Source organism: Camelus ferus, chromosome 3 (assembly GCF_009834535.1).
Source record: "Camelus ferus isolate YT-003-E chromosome 3, BCGSAC_Cfer_1.0, whole genome shotgun sequence".
Lineage (NCBI taxonomy): Eukaryota > Metazoa > Chordata > Mammalia > Artiodactyla > Camelidae > Camelus > Camelus ferus.
The window spans coordinates 78,379,258-78,400,171 of record NC_045698.1 but is presented as its reverse complement, the minus strand read 5'-3'; the positions used below and the strand labels follow the sequence as shown (position 1 = coordinate 78,400,171).

Genomic DNA, 20,914 nt, shown 5'->3' with positions numbered 1-20,914 from the left:
ACTTTTATTTTGTTTGAGACATTTTTCCCTGTTAAGCTTGTTCATTATAACTGGTGTATCTATCTAAAATAGCTGGCATTCAATGCCAGAAAAAGAGAAAAAAAAATTGTGAAGTATGCTCCACTTGTGAAGTATGTTCTCCAATTGTGAAGTATGTTCAAGTTCATTCCTGGGACTCAGTCCTCTTTCAGCCTTTACCCTCAGAAGCTTTGTTTCTGGCTTTAAAATGAGGGCTTATTTCTCTTCGTCCCATTTTCAGATTTTCAAATGTTTTCTAAGATCCCAATTGCTTCCATCTTTCTTAGTAGCACCACAATAGTACTACGATATCTTTTGAATAAATAAACCTAAACAAAACAAGGTTATCTTTGCTTTGTTTTTTAAAAACACTGTATGGGTGTGTGTATGGAGACATTTAACTGTTGTTCCCATTTCCTCATCTGCTACATCAAATAATCACAAATAGAATTTGTAAGGAAAAGCCTTTTATAAATTTATAACATTTGAAAAAATTTCAGGAATTTAGATGTGAAACGCATGCCTACACAAGGTAATTAACATAAAGATAAAAAACAAGGGCATTTTAAGAAAGAGGAGTTGACTATGCCAGCAGAGAATGTAATTGCTGTGTTTGAATACTAAGTTCAATTGAGAGCTCCCAGACCACAAAAGCAAAAAAGGACATGCAAAAGGTGATTGCAGAAACCTTAGTAGATGGTAAAAGGAAATAAGCTCATAGTTCACACTGTTTAGGAACCAAAATTCTAAAAAGAAATCATCATTATCATATGAATCCCTGTGAAGATGAACACTAAGTAATATAATGGAAAATACCTTCATCTGGAGTTCTGAAGAGGAATCAATTTGTCTCTATTTCTAGGAAACCATATATTTCTGAAGCTTTACCTTTTCTATTGTTTTAATTAATCTAATCTAATTTAATTTAATTATCTAATCATTACAATAATTTAAATAGCTTAGGAAATTTAATTTCTCTTTGCAGTGTTTTCTTTTGTTGTTATATTCAGAAACAATCTATTCTATTTTTTTTAATATTGGGGCATTAGGCAGTGTACTATAAAATATTTATTATGATATAAATTATTATGACTTATTGCTATTTTTGTCTTTTATTTTTGAAAGTAAAAAATCATAACACTTGTAAAGAGAAAATATAAATGACAGACTTTACATGTAAAAAAAAAGAAAGTTTAAATTATATAAACCCCAAAATCACTTTTTTTCTTGTAGATGACTGACAACATTCTAAAACTGAGCCCTTAATAAAATAACGAAGAGGTCACAGTGTAAAAATCATGAATATACACTTTTAAAGAAAGAAGTTGAATAAGAAAGCTCATTTTACATACCAGAAATGGAGCAACATAAATTACCAAAATGTAAATTTCAGACATTACACTGCTACTTGGTCTGTGTTTTGTTAAAAGAAAATATAGCACCTATTTTCAATTACTGACAATTACTGAATTTTCTCCCAGAAGCAGAATACAACATCATGATTTTATTTCAAAGCTTTAGGTAGATGGTTAAAGGTTATACGTTTTGAGCTGACTGCTTTTTAAATGTGTTTGGTTGGCAACATTTTCAAAATGTGAAATGCAGTCACTAAATTTAGCTTTACTGTATCACTGCGGTAAATGCAATATTCAAGATTTTCTCTTGGACTCCACATGCTAATAACTTTTACCTAAATATATTTTGTTTATTTCACCTAACGGGACCTCAAAAGTAATTCCTATGTTCTTCAGTTTATTTTGAGACTTATACTGAGAGGAGACTCTATGTTCAATAGTTTTTTAATGAAATAGAATTTGATTTCAAATAAATTAAAAAGATATCTCAAGACTGAAATTCTTTTGTTCCCACATGGTGTGTACCTGAGATTCAAAGCTCTTAATCACTTAAATGAAAATGTATTTCCTTGTTTTTTCATCCTTCCCTAAATTACACATATCTATCAATACAAATTCTAAGACTTGAGACTTTTTCTTTTTATCATAATCATCATGTCTGACACACAGCAAGCACTCAATGCTGATGGAATGAATGAATGAATGAATCACCTAACACACATCTACTGTGTTCCAAGAACTAAGTTTCATCTATACCTTCACATGTACCTCACATGCACATGTTTTATATTTGCTCATCACTGTAATACTGCAAGTGAGGGATTATAATCCTTATTCACAAAAAGGAAAGACGTATGTAGAGGTTAATTCAAAACCCGTATCAGACAGCTAAGCATGAAAGAACAGGGTTTCATTTTAAAAAACTAGGTTTTTTTTTTTTTTCCTGGTTCCAAATTTGAGTATTTTTCTACTAAGTCTGCTATTAAAGTATTAGGGTACTTATGGTAATTCTTTAATTAAATTAAAAATTCTGTCAAGTGCGCAGTACAATGATCAGAGTTCTGGAGGATAGATGTATGCACTTGAGCTCCGCCTTCATGAATTTAGGATCTACTGAGAAGACAGCTGTGTGGACGACTAATGATGTTGTTATTGTGGAAATCAGAATGGGGAAAGTGTGAGTCCCATAGGACAGAACACTGTAGAGGCATGAATATGGAGAAAGTCACTTTTGAGGGGAAGATCCAATAATGCTTCATGAATTCAGAAGAGTTGGAACTAGGTTGTGAAGAGTAAGTACCATCTGCCAGGTAGCAGTATTTTCAGCAGAGGGAATAGCAGGAGCAAAAGCAAGGAAGCAGGGGGAAAAAAAGCAAGGAAGAAGGAAGACATTGTACACGCAACATTCACAACTGCATTCATCCATTCATTCAATAACTGATTGACTGCCATAAATGCTGGACATACAACAAGCTAGACAAAGTACTCACCTAAAAGGGCTTACATTCTAGAGGTAAACAGAGTAAAATATCAGGAAAAAAAAAACAAATGAAGAAAAATTCTCAGAGAGTATTAAGATTTTAAAGAGAATTAAAACAGTATTTTGTATTGAGTAGTCAGGAAAAGGAAAACGTTGAAATCAAAGAAATCCAAAAGGGTCTACTAAAATTAGATGCTCACATTTGACCTTGCAATCTTTGCCTACACAAGAATAGCTGTTGAAGAAGATTTGTTATGAACGATAGCACCAAGAACAAAACAGGCATCATCTTAATAAGTACCAGCTGCTATGAAACATTATGCAGCTATTTACAAGAATGAGTTAGAGCTCTCTTTTTATTGATCTCAAGGGACAGCCATGATACATGGCTCTAATAAAGACCAAGTTACAAAACACAATCAGATTAAGGGGAAAGCTACATGATTATATTAAGCACTGGGAAGATTACAGGAAATAGGCACGTTAAAATGCTGCTGACACAGTATAAATTGGTCAACTTTACTGTAGAGAATTTGACAGTATTTATCATATTAAGAATGTTCATATAACTTGATTCAATATTTTTTAAAATGAAACACTAAAAGATTCTTATATGCTCTGTGTTTTAAGAATATTTAATTGATGGCTTCCCTTATGTTAAAACATATTTTTCGAAAATTTAAATAAATGCATTGGTATATTTTTCTACTGAAGAAAACAGGAATGTTTTTTCTTTCTCCTATCCAATAATCAGCACTGAATCTTCCTCCAACCCCCTGACTATTCCTTCTGGTGAAATCTTCGGGGATTTTAGTCCCAGATTTTTTTTTTTTTTCAGTGAAGGATAATTACATAGACTTTACTACAAGCTTTCCCAGTTCATTTGCTCCCCAGTCTATGTCCCTCTTTAATTCATTTTTGTTTTGCCAGAGTACAAGCTTAAATACATTGCAGAGGGCCTGAAGTTAGTATATTTCTGAGACTTAGCATACTTCTTAATGTCCTATTTTATATTCACATTCCAGTGTTAATGTGGTTGGCTATAAGATTTCAGGTTCAAAATCAATTTCCCTCCAAACTTGAAATTTTGCCCCACTTAGGATTTTTCATCATTATGTCAAATGCAAACCTAATTCTTTTTTTTTTTTTTCTTTGTAGACATTTGGGATTTTTTTTTTCTTGAATCTTGGTGCTCTCAAAATTTACCATTTGACGTTTAGATTCATTCATTCATTTGATAACTATTTATTGAGCACCTACTACATGCCAAGCACTTGTTTTAACTGCTAGGAATATGATATAGAACACCACAGACAAAAGTATGTGTCTCTTATTATATAATCTACTGGCAGCTTGGGGGGCCCTTTTAATTAGTACTGTACTACACAGTAAAAATGCTTTATAAATAATCTCTTTGATTATTTCTTCCATTGCACTCTCTTTCTTCTATGTACTTGGAATGCATAGAAGACCCAATTTCAATGTAACATAAATTTTTTGTCATTTTCATCTATTTCTTATTCTCTATCCTGAAGAAAATCTTGACTTGTTACCTTTTCCTTTAGCTTTGTCTATTCTGCCTTTAAGCTAACTAATGAGATCTTTCATTTCTACCAAGATATTTACATTGGTATAAATACTGTTGTTGATTCATGTTATTCTGTGTGAATTAAATTCATCTGCTTTCTTTTTTCCCCACCTTTCTTCTGTCCTGAATTATTATTCTATAAAACTGATTATTTTCACTATTTTATCAACCACAGAAAAACAAAGGAGAAAAAAATGACAGCATGAAGATTAAACAATATGCTACTAAAAAAGCAATGGGTCTATGATGAAATCAAAGAAATTTTAAAAAATACTTTGATACAAAAGACAATGAAAACACAACCACACAAAATCTATGGGATATGGCAAAGGCAGTCCTAAGAGAGAATTCATAGTGATACAGGCTTTCCTCAAAAAACAGTAACAATCTCAAGTAAACAACGTAACCTAACACCTCAAAGAATTATAAAAAGAATAGCAAACAAAACCTAAAGTCAGCAGAAGGAAGGAAATAATAAAGATCAGGGAGGAAATAAATAAAATAGAGATAAAAAAGAAATAGAAAAAAATCAATCAAACCAAGAGCTGGTTTTTCAAAAGAGTAAACAAACTTAACAAACCTCTGGCAAGCCCACCAAGAATAAAAGAGAACATTAATAAATAGAATAAGAAAGGCAAATGGAGAAATTACAACCAAAATCACAGAAATACAAAAAAAAAAAAAAAAAAAGAGAGAGAGAGAGAGAGAGAAATACTATTAACAACTATATGGAAACAAACTGGACAACCTAGAAGAAATGGGTAATTTTCTGGAAATAAGCAGTCCACCAAGACTGAATCAAAAAGAAACAGGCCACTTGAACAGATCAATCACTAGAAATGAAATAGAATCAGCAATAAAAAAACCTCTCTACAAACAAAAGTCCAGGACAAGATTATTTTAAAATTACCACTTATTTATAATTACCATGAGATTTATTTTTCTTCCCATAATGACTCTTTAAAAACAGATGTTGTATCATCTTCCCAATATCAACTATAGTTTCTTAACTTTTTGGGGGTTGTTTACTCAAATAACTAAATTCTCAGGTGTAAAGTCACCTATTTGATGAATTTGGTGACTCTCTTTCATGGTAACAGACTTCCTCATGCAATGCTTGGCTGTCTGGTCAGCTGTGTATTCCAGAGCCACTATTTGACCTGGTCCTTTCTTGGACAGTTACCTCAGATGTTTGTGGGGCAAGAGCAGTGCACGTATTACAGGCAAGTTTGCAGCCAGTCTTCTACTCTCTGGCTCCAAGGCCCTGCTGGGGGGTCACTAGCCATGCAAGGGACTTTCTCTCTGGCCCCACAGCCTACACTCATCACTTGACCTTGACAGCAAACTGCTACTGTCCACTCCTCAGCACCTTTAGAGATAAAAGGAGGGACTGACTGGTTTTCCTCCTCAGAAAGAAATTACCCTATTACTGATCCTAATGTTCCAGAAGCTTTGCCAGCTTCTCATATTCATTGATTTTTAGGTTGCAGCTCCCTGGAAACCACTCCCACATCTGCAGTGGCATTCTCTTGCTTTCTTTTGTGCTGTGCCTCTTCTATTCTGTTGTTCGGCATGAATCAAACTCATCAGCTTTCTTTTCTCCCCATCTGGTTTCTTTCTGTCATGAATGACTATTATTTTATAACATGATTAAGATTATTTTAAAAAAATATATCTTGAGCTAGTTGAAGAAATTTGGGAAAGCACACATCTATCCTGAGAGCACCATCTTTACCCAAAGAACTTCTTTTCAGTCTCCATTAAATTAATTCAGCAAGGAGAAAACCTGTTCTCTGAGATAATAGGTTATTTTATCTAAAATGTGAAAGCCCGAAGTATTAAATATGTTTTTCATGAAATAACCATACAGATGGCAAGCAAGAAAAGTCAGCTTTATTTTTCATTTTCTCCTGTGCTCATTATTACACTATCATCTCTCAGCTTCACATCCACACTTCTATTCTTTATGTGTTGGGATTCTGGGGCTGGGATGCTGCAAACCAGTTCTCTTTGGCTAGCTGGACAACAGGGGGCACTAGAGAGAGAGTAGACAAGAGGAAGGAGAAGAGACACTGCCCTTATCAGTTATTTCCTGTTCCTGTTTTGATTCCTGTTACTCTCAGCATCATCCAACAAAGACACACCTGATGGTGGCTGGTTATTCCAGGAGTGCAGCTGATTCCAGCTGCATTTTTCTCCAACACTGGTGCAACAACATCACTATAGCTTCTCACTGGCCCAGCTGCAGCTAACTGGTACCCCCTCTTCAACAGTCTGGTTCCTGGTCCCATGTACACCACTGTGGAGTTCCTGAGGCATTCACACAGCTCGGCCACGCACTCTCCTCAGAAGTCTCAGCCCAAGTGCTGTGAGTCCCTCAGCCAAGTTCTCATTCTTAATAACGTTAATCCCTACCCTTAATTTTCTCAGCTCTACAGATGGTCTGTGACATAGTGTTCCCTTTTTCAGATGTCCAATTCCTGGATGATCATTAACTTAAATTCTCCTGATAAAATTATTATGACTTCTGTCACCTAAGTGGACTCTGAATAATCTACTTCCCTACCTATGATAGCTTTTTCAAGTGTTCAGTGAGACTTCAATCCTATTGTCAAAATAACCATTAATTTTATTACACATGAAAAATGTTATGGACTATATGCTATACTGAAACATCTAAAAATATGATTAAAGGAAAATGGACACAGTCTCTTTCTCCCCTAATTTCAAATAAATGAGTTTGAAAGGGTAAATTAAAGGATTCCCATAACATTTTTCTCTAAACAAGTTTTTCTGTAGCCTCAAAGCACCAAAATCCTCTGTATATCTTTGGAAATCTTTTCATTCCAGTAAATATGGGTAATTTTTCTATCCAAGCCTGGGAAAGCATTAATGTCAAACGATGGATGCTACCCACTGAAGTATAACTGTCCAGGGATTTGTATTTCTTTAAGTCTTGATCTAAATTATACATCTTTTTTTTTTAAAGTAGCAAAAGAGAGGAAAAATTGATTAGATATTTATTAAGTTCATGTTTTATTTCTGTAGAAAATCACTGGACGCTAACTAGATGTTAGTAGTCGAAAAGATGGAAGGCATGAAAACAGAAGAGACTTCAATGTGGATAAATAAGCCTAGACTTTTATCCTGATGCCTTAAGTGGTTATTAAATATTTGAGTCCAAACATACACTCTCTGTGGCAGCTCAGTCTCAGCAAGTAGCCACATCACCAGTCTTAAGAATCAAAAACTCCATAGGAAACAACACCACCACATATACAAGACCTGTACTTTTCCAGAGCTGACTTACCAAGAAGTACCAAGTAAAACATACTTTGCGAATAGAACCACCTGCTTCACAAAAAGTCTGGCTTTTCATATTGATGTTTCACAAAGCCTTGGCAGCCATGAGAGTATGAACAAAAGCCATGCCTTTCTCAGGTAATCAGAAAATTAAGTAAGGGACCTTAACAATTAGTGCTGGTACCTTAAATGTGCCCAACTACTAACTGCCAATCTGGGTAATGAGCAACAGTGTAAGGAAATCATCATTACTCCGCCAAGACGATGATTTTACCACCAGGATGGAGCTGCCAGCCCATCTTTGAGATTGCCCTAAATAAATGCTAGGACAGCAAGACAGCCTGGACACAGAAATTGCCTCTGGACTGAAGGTGAGAAGCATCCGTCTGCACGTTTCATATAAAAATAACTGGGTGACAGATCCTGAAACAATTACTCATTAAGAATTTTGTCTTTAAAAACACGTGTCTCCTTTCCAAAGAAGAAAAAGGTTTTTGTTGTTGTCCCCCAAAATAAGTACCTTTTTTAACCTGACATTAATTTTTCAGGACCAAAAAAGAACTCCCAGAAAACTCTTATCTCCCACAATTATTCTTTGAAGCTTGTCATAAGATTTTAAAAATGTAGACTTTATAAGATGTTTTTAATTACAACTTCATTTTTATCACTCTCTTCTGATAAAAACGAAGGCTATGAATCTCTGTGCTGATAACTAATCCTACCAAAATGCTGGAAACCAGTCTTAAAATTTAAATAAGAATATATTTATTCACTCAATAAAATTTTTTAGCGCCTTTTACATGACAGGCACTTTTGTAATCACAGAATGAGCCTACCCAAGGGTTACAAAGACAAATAAACAATTACTGTCTGTTCTTTTCCCCTCCTATTATTGAAATATCAACCGTCTTACCTCTTCTTAGGGCAGTGGTAGTCAGCTAGTAGGAAAATGGCCAGTGAATGGTTGAAAAAGAGCAAGTCACTATATTGAAAATAACTGAAACCATAGGCAGAGAGGAGGGTTCAAATGAAGTAATTCTGACCTAAGTTTAACCATCTTTTTTCAGTAAAATCACTCTGCTTTACATTGGAAGTAAATGCACATATTTTACTCACCGTTACTGCTTATACCCCACTCCATTCCTTAGATTCACTTTTTCTCTTGCTGGAGTCCATCCTTTTGTAGTTCTCAGCAAGAATCTGTAAGAGGTAAAATGTGTTAGATTTTGTCTAAAACTTTATTTCATCCTTACTCCTGAATGATAATGTAGTGCTTACAGTCCTCAGGCTGTGAATCCCCTCTCCTTAGCATTTAAAGAGTTTATTCTGTTGCCTTCTAGGATGTTATTATCACACACATATGGGAAAAAATTACAGTCAGCATAATTCTCGTTATTTTGCAGGAAATCAGGAAAACATATTTTAATTAGATTCTTCTGTTTTTCACCTACAGCCATATCATGGACGGTTCTGTAATTCCTGCCCTATACAAAAGAATATGGTTAAGGGAACAAGTGGAGACTATAAACTAGGTCATAAGCTACTCACTCAAGTCATGAAATTAAAGGACAGTATCTGCCAGAAAGTACTGTTTTCTGTTTCAAGTAGAAGTGTCGATATAGGGTGGTGGTGTTACTATATTGTACATAAGACTGAATTTATTTCTCATATTTACCACTTAAATCACTATCTGAAGATCTACGTCTTTGTTCAATTCAGAAGACACACTCTCATTTCTTCAAATCTAGTCTCTTTCCCATTGCTATATCTCTTATTTTTGGAAAATGTATTAGGTACATATTAGAACTTCTCAAACTATTTTCTGATCTAGATCTTAAATTTTATTTTCACCTTATTTTTTCAAACTTTCAGTGTTTCGTTCTGGGTCTTCCAATTTATTATCTCTTTAATTGTGCTCACCTGTTAATTAAAACAAGATAGTAATTTTCATTTTCAGAATCTCTAATTGGTTATTTTTTGTTTTCCCTGTTTTTGAGTCACATCTGTCTCTCATGATTCCTTTTTCTTATATTTCAAAAATACTTATTCTTTAAAAATCTGTTTTGGGAGACTGACTTAGTATTTGTATTTCTCTGAATGATAATTCACCAGCTAACTGACTTTATCAGCCATCTTTCATGAGGTTTTGTTTCCTCTTCTTGAGTAAGACCGCTCTCTCCTTTTGCTCACTGTCATAGTGGTGTAGCACCTAGATACTTTAAACACATATTTTAAAATATTTTGTCTAGCATTGCTCTGTTGGAGGTGATGAGAGAGGTGGACAATGCATCAACTAACAATGCCACTTAAAACAGAAAATATATTTCTAATGTCTTACTTGTTAAACCAGAAGGTACTAAAAAATATTTTATTTATTTCCAAAGTTAGCATTCAGAACTTTTTTCTAAAAGACCAATGTTACTAACTACACAGTTCAGAAATCAGCAAACTATGACCTAATCCAAACTGCCACCTGATTTTTAAGGCCCATCAGCTGAAAACTGTTTTCACATTTTTAAGGAATTGTCAAAAAACAAAGAATCATGTGCAATAAAGACCATACTTGGCCTTTTACAGAAAAAGTCTGCTAGCCCCTGATATAGTTTACCTATGGATGCCATCTCAACGATTTTGTTCTCTGATTTTTTAGAACAAATTTTATTTTTTTAGAGCAGTTTTAGGTTCACAGCAAAATTCAGTGGAAGGTACAAAGATTTTCTATAAACTCCTGCCCCTACACATGGCAAGGCCTCCCCCATTACAACATCCTTCATTGGAGCGTTATTGGTTGCATTTGACCAACCTACACTGACCTATCATTATTACCTAATGCACATAGTTTACGTCAGGATTCATTCTTGGTGTTGTACACTCTATGGGTTTGGACAGATGCATGATATTTATCTACTGCCACAGAATCATACAGAATAGTTTTACTGCCCCCCAAATCTTCTGTGCTCCACCTGTTCATCCCTCCCTTCCCACTAGCCTTTTCCAGAATGTCATATAGCTGGAATCCTATATGTTACGTAGCCTTTTCAGATTTGCTTATGTCTTTTAGTAATATGCCTTTATAGTTCCTCCATTTCTTTTCACAGCTTGAGGGCTCATTTTTCTTAGTACTAAATAATATTCCATTGTATGTACCACTGTTTGTTTATCCATTTATCTTGGAAGAACATCTAGGTCCCTTCAAAGTTTTGGCAATTACAAAGAAAGCTGCTATGAACACCTGTGTACAGGTTTTTGTGTGGATATGTTTTCAACTCCTTTTGGGTAAATACAAAGGAGAATGATTGCTGAATCTTATGTTAAGAGTATGTTTAGTTTTCTGTAAGAAACCACCAAACTGTCTTCCAGAATGGCTGTACTATTTTGCATTCCCACCAGCAATGCCTGAGAATTCCTGTTGTTCTATATCCTCTCCAGCTTATGGTGTTGTCAGTGTTCGGATTTGCCCATTTTAACAGGTGTGTAATGATTTCTCATTGTTTTAATTTGTATTCTCTGATGACATATGGTGTTGAACATCTTTTCACGTGCTTATTTGTCACCTGGGTATCTTCTTTGATGAGATATCTATTAAAGTCTTTGGTGAATTTTAAAATCAGGTTGGTTGTTTTATTTTTGTGTTTTAAGAATTCTTTGTGTATTTTGGCTAACAATTGTTTATCATACATGTCTTTTGCAAATGTTTCCTCCCATTCTGTGGCTTATCTTTTCATTCTCTTCACTGTCTTTCATACAGCACAAAATGGTTATTTTCAATGAACTCCAGTTTATCACTTCTTTCTTTATAGATTGTGCCTTTGGCGTTATATCTAAAACTCATGGTTATCTAGATTTTCTCCTATGTTATTTCCAGGATTCTTATAACTTTGCATTTTATATTTAGGTCTGTGATCCATTTTGAGTTATTTTTGTGAGGAGTGTAAGGTCTGTGTCTAGATTCATTTTTTTGCATGTGGATGTCCAATTGTTCCAGCACCATTTGTTGAAAAGACCATCTTTTCTCCATTATATTGCCTTTGCTCTTTTGTCAAAGATCAGTTGACTATATTTATGTGGGGGCTATTTCTGGGCTATTATATTCCACTGATTTGTTTGACCATTTTTTTGCCAATACCATACTGTCCTAATCACTATAGCTTTCCAGGAATTTTTGAAGCCAGGTAGTGTCAGTCTTCTAAATCTGTTCTTCTTCTTTAATATTGTGTTAGGTACTTGGGGTTTTGCCTCTCCATATAAATTTTAGAGTCATTTTGTCAATGTCCACAAAATAATCTGCTGGGATTTTGATTAGGATTGTACTGAATCCACAGATCAAGCTGGGAAGAACTGACATCTTGAGTTTCCTATCCATAAACACTGACTATCTCTCCATTTATTCTTTGATTTCTTTCATCAGAGTTTTGTAGTTTTCCTTATATTGTACATATCTTGTTAGATTTATTCCTAAGTATTTAATTTTGGGGGGTGCTCATATATAAGGTGTTCTGTTTTTAATTTGAAATTCACCTGTTCATTGCTGTTATATAGGAAAGCAATTTACTTTTGTATATTAATCTTGTATCCTACAACTTCCCTATAATTGCTTATTAGTTCCAGGAAATTTTTGGCAATTTTTTTTGGATTTTCAGCATAGACAGTCATGCCACCTGTGAACAGTTTTATTTCTTCCTTACCAATTTGAATACCTTTTATTTCCTTTTCTTTTCTTATTGCATTATTTTGGACTTCCAGTAAGTTGTTGAAAAGCAGTAGTGACAGGAAACATCTTTGCCTTGTTCTGGATCTTAGTGTGAAAGCTTTAAATTTCTCACCATTAGATATGCTGTTAGTGGTATATTTTTGTAGGTGATCTTTATCAAGTTGAGGAAGTTTCCCTCTTCCTAGTTTAATGAGAAAACAATTTGAGTGGGTGTTGGATTTTATCAAATGCTTTTTTGCATCTATTGATACCATATCAATGGTTTTATTTTAAAAAAATACCTGGAGTGAAACTCAGGAATTTCCCTTTTACCTTACAACATCAGATCGTTCTGATTCCTTTGAGATACCCTGTCCTAGGAAGTCCATACATCCAACGGGCTTTTGGGACACTTTGAAAACCACCAAATGAAGTTTTCCCAAAATATTTATAACTGAGTCAAAACAATTGAGCATCATTCCCTGTCAATGACTACAGACCTGTGTGTTAACAATTATCTCCTATGTTAGTCCATCCCAAATACCATATGTAAGTGCAGTCTCCTTTCTCAGACCAAAACTGGAGAAACAAGTTATTTCCTGTTTTTCACTTTTTTCTCACATTGCTGAAATTTCACACTATTTTCTTTTCTTGGTATAGTAATTATAGACTGAAGAGACAAAGTAAAGTTATTGGCTGGAAAAAAAAAAAAGGTCATTAAATCAAGAAGATTTGAAAACCACAGCCAGAGGAGAATCCCAGTGGAAGTAAATTCATCAGACCAAACATAACATTCTTTTCAATGAAATAACTGAGTTCTGCATCAGAATTAAAAAGAACCAAATGCTTTGTTTCTGAGTATAGTTTGGATAGCAGGCCAGTTTTAAAAAATACTTTCAATTCTAGACATTGGAGCCCTAAAACATGTTCATTTCTTAGTCTTATTCTAGATATTAAAAACCACTCAAAAGTTTTATCCCACACAAAAATGTTCCAGGGTAAATTTACATCAACTTTGTAACATAAAGGTGCAAGAAGAGCTTCTAAAATTGCTTGCAGGGCTAGTTTTCAAACATGTGAAGGCCATGGGTGACTTTCAGTTGGTGATGAGAGAACAGTCCATCCTTGCCATGTTTCTTTTCTCAGGCAGGAGGTCCAGGAACTAATTGGTGCAGAAACACAGGTAGAAATTTCGATGGGCAGAGAGAGTAGCTCAAGGAGGGAATGGAAACGGAGGTCTGACTTGTAACACAGTTTTGCGTCTTGGGTTCTAATCCGATTTACTGATTTAAATATAGTGACTACATTTGACTATTTTTCAAAGCCTAGAGACAGCATGATCCCTTCCTGCCTTAGAGTCTTAGTCCATAATCATGCTGAAAGTCTTTTATGTTACAGAGCATCAGGAGTATGTTTCACAGTGAAGAAAGAAAAGTAAGTCTCCTTTGCTTTTCTTTATACAGCTACCAGCTTCTTTCTCCAAGCTGAATATAAAGTACATTTTCCACTTTAAAATCACCCTTTAGGAACTGTGTTCTTATACACTGTGGCAGAGAAGATAAAAAGTGATTATAGTTTCTACCCTAAGCCTCGGATCCTGGTTATAGCTGACAAGTCTATGCTGTAGTAGGAATAAAATCTTAAATGATTGCTATCTTGCTGGCTTCCTATACAATACAAAGACAAACCTTGAAGCAAGTACTTTTGAAAAACTGAAATGTTTCATTAAGTCTATTTGAGTTATGCTCGTGGCAAAGCAAAATCACTGTCACCAAACTAGTACATTTCTCCTCCTTCTTCAATTCTTGATTTATGTGGAAGTGATAAGTAACCCTTTCCTCTGATCTTGGTTCCAAAGGGTAAATATGAGAGATAACATCTGGTAGTATTCATTTGGAACTGATGATACCATCTGTTTCTTGTTACTGAAACCATGTGGCCATAGCCTAAAAGTTAATCATTGATGACTTTACTGAATTACTCCTTTCGATTAACATTGAGGTTGCTGTTAATTTTTCCTGATAAAATAGTTCTTGTGTTTGTTTGTTTTTAAGCTGTTAGAAGACTGACAGGCACTCCAGTTGCAGCTTCCTCTTGTCCAAATGGCAAATGCTGATTTTGGTGGCCATTAGTCCATTTTCATTATTCATTCTTTGAAAGCAAGCATCTGGCCCACATGGGGAGACCCAGCCTCACCAAAGGAGCACAGTGAGGAGCCCAGGAAGAACCTGCACAAGCAGCAGGCAGCCCTCCATCTCATTCGTCCTCAAGCACTGCCACTGCCTGTGCCAATGTCCTCTCCTGCTGAGTCAGGTTCTCATGCCTGACTATCTCATGTGAGGTTTGAAATGCCCAAGCGTTCACTGACTCTCTGCCTCAGAACAAGAGTGTAACAATCTTTCCGGCTGAAGCAGAATTCAGCTTAATTACTAGGTGTTCATTATTTCTACTTTTTTAAATTATCTGAGGCAAGGATAGATAAACTACGGCCAAGAGGCCAAATTAAGCCCACCATCTATTTTTGCAGTTTTATTGGAATACAACTACGCTCATTCTTTACACATTTTCCTATGGCTGTTTTCTTGCCATGATGGTAGAGTTGAGTAATTGCAGAAGACCATGTGGCACATGAAGCTTAAAATATTTACTAACCATCCCTTTAATCATTCCATTATGAACAATGTTTATGGACCCCTGGTCTAGGGTTCTGACACTATTTATTTAGGATTTTCTCTTACTTTCTGTGTGACCTTTTTACAGCTCAGTTTTCTCATCTGTAAACTGAGGATAGAAACAGACCTCACTGACGGGGTTCCTGTGAGGATGAAACTAGATATTGCATGTGAAGCACACAGCACAGGGTCTGCAGAAGCACTCAATACATGTGAGTATTGTTGGGGCCTGAGGTCCTATTTAAAGCTATCAATCTGAACTATTTCTTGTGAGGCAGCTCATACAGAGAAAAAGAGCTTCAAATCTGGGTTCAATCCATATAGTACAGATTATTAGGTATACTACCTTAAGCAAGTTTTTGTACCTTTATTATACCTATATAAGGAAATAATAAAGCTGCCATGGATGGTGGTTTTACCAGTGAGCTACCCAGTAAACATGGCAGTTTAAATGCATGTTCCCCTCCAATGTTTCCCAATGTCCAACTGAAAAGAGAATAAAAGATTGAAAAGCACAAGCTCTACAAAATCAAAGAGTGCTGGTGAAAAGATGAAGCAGATGAGAAATGCCAACAAATAGTTGCAAGCCAGAAAGCAGACCATTAAGAGGGAACTGGTAAGAGAAAGCCACAAGCTAAATGTGGACAACAGAAGATAAAATGCCAGCCAAGGCACACACTGGAGAAAATGAAAGGGCAGAAAAGGGAGGAACAAAGAATCTCAGAAGGTGGGTGAGTTAAGAAGAGATTAGACACAAATGAATTTATTTACAAAACAGAAACAGACTCACAGACACAGAAAACAAACTTATGGTTACCAAAGGGGAAAAGGGGTGTGGAGGGGATAAATCAGGTGTTTGAGATTAGCAGATACAAACTGCTATATATAAAAAAGATAAACAACAAGGTCCTACTGTATAACACAGGGAACTATATTCAATAGCTTGTAATAAACCATAATAAAAAAGTATATACATATATAACTAAATCACTATGCTGTACACCAGAAATACCGCATTGTAAATCAACTGTACTTCAATTAGAAACACAGAGAGAGAGAGAGAGAGAGAGAGAGAGAGAGAGAGAGAGAGAGAGAGAGAGAGAGAGAGAGAGAGAGAAAAGAAAAAAAAAGAAGCAATTAGGCACTAATCCACTTTTCCTGTCCTGAGACTGGAAGTCTGAAAAGATTGAACCAGAGGGACTAAACAGTGATGCTCACAAGTAGAGGTTGTCGTGCTAAAAATAGATTCCCACCATCTATTCCTGCTTGGCTCCTAGAAGGCTGGCAGTCTTGGCTCCCAAGGAGGAGAGCAAAGGGTTTCTCTGGAGAGAAACTTAACTGCCTCCTGAAACGACACTTCTGTACCAAGACCATGGAGGGTGTGAGTGCCCACCCTCACGTTGCTGTGCAGCTCGGCGAGCAAGCAAGCTTCCAGTGAGCCTCTTAGTCCCTGGTGTTTAAGAATAAACACGAAAGCCCCAAAGGCAATGAAGTAAAGCATCTAATACAAACGACACCAAGACAGACAAACAAAAACTTCTCCTGAGCTCTTTCTTGGCGATTTATTGAAGATGTGCCACATAAGAAAAAAAGAAGTAACCAAAAAAAGGGAGATATGGTTTCCAGAACACACTGGGAAGAAGGTGAGGGTTGGAGTGTGAATTTTAAATCTTCCTGAATTACCCCTACAGACAAAGCAAATAGGATACATTAAATAAAAACTAACAGGACAGACACCATCTACAATAAACCTTGGTGACGACGCATTTGCCAACATCATGAGTGGGTAGTAGTAAGACCTGAATTTCCTCAACAGTAGTTTCCGTGAAATGCATTTAGAAAGTGGAGGGGAGGAGGGAGAGACAAAAGAATTTCTAATGGCCTTGAGAGCCAGAGGACCCAAACACTCATACATTTTCTATTGGTTTCCTCGTTTAAAATTAGTTAATAACCTCCTCCACTCCCTGAGCATCTAATTTAAAGGAATGTCCTTTTACTCTCAGCAACACTTCAAAGGCAATTATTAGGCTTATGCTACTTTTCTGTAAACTTACCCACTTCTCTCCCCCATTAATAAATTGTTTTGTAACTGCATTCTGAGCACATACAGCCTTTACCCATACTACTGCGCTCACATAACTCTAGAACATGCATACTATTTACAAAGTGAGAAAAGTTTTGAGGGTGAAGGGGGTCACTACTAATTAGGCCAAGACAAGAGGTATACACTGGACTGTATCAGTGGACTGGATAGACGATCACCCTATGCGTAACAACCATTTGGTCTCACTACCACAGATAAATACGTATGCAATACTTATTACCTATCCTTACACTGGTATCTCTCTAGTCATTTTGATCTTCTGAAGGCCACTGTCTAGTAAATTCTGCAGGAAGAGTTCATGATAGCAATATACCTTAAGTCTTTGCATGTCTATAAGAGTTCTATTCAGCCTTGACACTTAAAAGTTTAGGTAGACTGAAGATAAAATGTGATTCATATTTTCTTCTGTGAGTATATTTCCATAACAGCTTTACTGAGATGTAATTCATATAGAGTACATTTTACCCACTTAAAGTTCACAATTCAATGGTTTTTAGTATAAATCACCAGGTTGTTCAACCAGCACCACAATCAATTTTAGAACATTTTCATTCAATTAAGTTTTGAATTTTTATTTAAAAAAGGATTAAAATATTTTATATTAAGGTCTTAAAGTAATTCCTACTACAATATTAAATATATATTAAATTTACACATCACTTCGTCTCCAGTCTGAATTCTTATCTTTCAGGCATGACAAGAACTGGGATCTTTTCCCTTCTCCTTTTGGAGTAACACTGCCAACAGAATGTGAATTATTCTCATTTTTGTTTTAATCTCTGAGCCCATGATGTGATGCTGGTAATGCTGTTCTATCCAGACTCACTAAGCAGCATAAAAAGGCTTAGAATCCAGTGCTAATCCCAGTCTCATGCCTAAATTCCCATTGTGGAATTTAGTTCCAACATGCATTGCCTCCTCTAAGCTTTATACATATTTAAATCACTTATGATTGAGATGGAGCTTTTAGTTTAACAACTGAATTTGTTATCACTTTGATTCTCTGTGATAAGACATCCCTATTCTGTTCTAGCATGCCTCTCAGCATGTAAATAGCAGGGCTGGGTCACTTTGGTGTATTGGGTATCACTGGAGAGATGAGTATCGTTTAAGAAAAGAGTCTACTGTGTTCTTTCCTAAAACTGTCCTCAAGAGGCAAACATAAGCAGTCTGAAAGTCATCCTGAGACACACAGTGTATTAGGAATTTTCCTCTTTGCCTTTCTTCGAGGACAAGGAGAAACTCCTACAATGATTTTTACAAGTGTAAGGGGGTGGGGAGGACAATGATGGTCCCAAATAAGATCTAAATTCAAAGGCTTAAGATGCTGAAAACCAAGCAACACATACGTACTGAGAATTTACAGGTCTTTCTGCAAAGATGATGCAATACAATAGGAATGGGTATAGAAAGTTGGCCAACAATTCACGGCCACAGAAAACATGTGTCAATGACCAGAATCATGGAATTACATCAGTGATACACTACTTTCAACTCTTCCTTTCACACATGAGGAGACTGAGTCCTAGGAAGGGAAGACTTTGTCTATGGCAGTTTATTCATCAACAAAAAATGCACTGGGTAACAATTTTATCTGTTGATACCACGAGGTAGTGAGAGAGTGGACAACGTGTGGTTCTCTGTAAGTTCAGACAGCAGTTATTATAAGAGGGCTCCTCACAGTCCAGGGTTCTTTCTGTTACAATACAAAGCAGGAAGCAGTCATAAGAGACCAACGCACAAAGACACTTCCCTCAGCTCCCATCAGAATGGCTTTGGAGATAGGATCCATTGTAGATGCTCACTAAATATGTCTTGGGTAAAGGGAAAAGTCTACAAACTGGATCTGGGTGGGCACAGGTGTGAAATTCTAAATGGAAAATACGGACGAAAAGACTCAAAATCAGAAAGAGGAACTATGATTTTGCTGGCTAGTCAACATACTGGCTTGGCCAGAGTTGAGAGACTTTTGGTTAAGAAATGATACAGCGTGAGAGGGGAAACCAGAATGGGGCCAGACCGACAGAAATCCTTGAGTCTGAGGCTGTGATCTGTGACCTTTTTACTCTACTCCATGGGTAAGAGAGACGCACCAGCGTGTTACACAGATGAAAACCAGGATGAAAGGAGGACTCAAGGAGGGCTGCTCTGGTCATATGGGGGACTGACTGGAGTCAGGAGAGGGAGGCAAGACACTGGTAAAGGAGCCACTAAGCCAGTGCTGCTGAGATGGGGAGGGTCTAGAAGGACCAAGGAGGGTGACGGTGAGAAGAGAAAGAAGAAGCTACTTGAGAGAATTTCAAAAGGAAGAAAAATGATCTGGATTTGGTGCTGAAAAAAAAATATGGAGTGGGAAGGAAGTAAAGGAAATAATGGTAGAAAGGTGATTTTGAGAATCCAGGCCTGGGGCAGTGAAAGAAGATGGTGTCATTGACAGAAATTATGGGTTTAAGAGCTACTGCCGAAGGAAAAAAATTGAAGTTAGTTTTAGACACATTGAATTCAGCTGGAACTTAAAATCCAAATGGAAATACTCAGAGAGGGGCTGGGGATTAAAATTAATCCTAAAAGAAAGGGGAAAGTCTTCAGAGCTTTAGATGTGGGAGTTCATGTACTGGGAGCTGAGAGCCGGAATCACGGAAGTATCTTGGTTAGGCCAGTTAGCAAATATACTAAGTTTACTCTTGTTTTAGATTGAATTTAGGTAGTCTCTCAGAGTTGTCTACTTTGTAAAAAAATAAAAACAAAACAAAATAAATAAACAAAAAAATAAAAAATACAATCAAAAGAGGAGGAAACAAACTCAACTAACTAGCCATTTTTATGAACTTCAGGCTTGAGGTCTTTCCTTGAATGGAACTTAAGAACACTCACAGTGGGAAATTACTATTTAGTACTATTTAGCACATTAACAATCCTACTTTTAAAAAATAACAGGATGTCTGCCTTTTTCATGCCCTCCCCTATCTAATTATAGTAGGAAGCAGAAGCCTTTGAAAAGGAACTTATGTAATTTTGTTAAAAGGCCTGTAAGCATCATTACTTATGGTTTCCAACAGACTGCTGAGAGCAGTTAGGATCTGGACATTTTAAATTAGGAGTAAAATACTGAGAACCAATATTTTTCTTGTAAAATAGAGACCATCCTTAAGTGAGTTATATTTATTCTTCATTTGATTAAGATTTAAATAAGTCACCATTAGTTTATTTTGAGGGGTTTCTTTCCAAACAAATGTTTGAAGGATCTCTTTAGTCTAGTGGTTTGTTCTGCTTAACATTCCACCTACATCTGTGATGAGTCCACTGTTATTGCCCTCCTATGCCACCTGCAGTGACCAAGGATCATTCCTTTCGATTCACACTTCTACTCATTTTTTATAGATTACTTAATACTGCATAACAAGGCAATTAGGCCACAACCTAGCGCACTCTAAGCAGCATGAGAATGATCCAAAAAATACAAAATGAAGTGAATGTAACATAAAAATGACTGTGCAGCATATAAAGAAATCAGATTACTGGTAAATACTTTAGTGTCGCAAGGATCCACTGCAAAGTCATTCTGCAAACTTAATACCCTCAGTGTCTCCCACAGCGTGTGATTTTAACTTGACTCTTCTCAAATACATTTAAAAATATTTTTAAGAAAGCTAGAACCTCAAGTTTAAGGGCATGCCCCATTAGCTCTTCGTGTTATACAACAA

At 36.0% G+C, this 20,914-nt stretch overlaps 1 protein-coding gene across 3 annotated transcripts in view; it reads right to left on the bottom strand.

Annotated features, from left to right (window-relative positions):
• The window catches only part of KCNN2 (potassium calcium-activated channel subfamily N member 2), a 364,561-nt gene that overhangs the window by 244,418 nt on the left and 99,229 nt on the right, over positions 1-20,914 (bottom strand). For all 3 annotated transcript variants that reach the window (XM_032476518.1, XM_032476516.1, XM_032476517.1), the window contains one exon: positions 8,861-8,944. The gene's annotated coding sequence lies outside the window, so the exon portion shown is untranslated. The remainder of the gene's footprint in view (positions 1-8,860; positions 8,945-20,914) is intronic.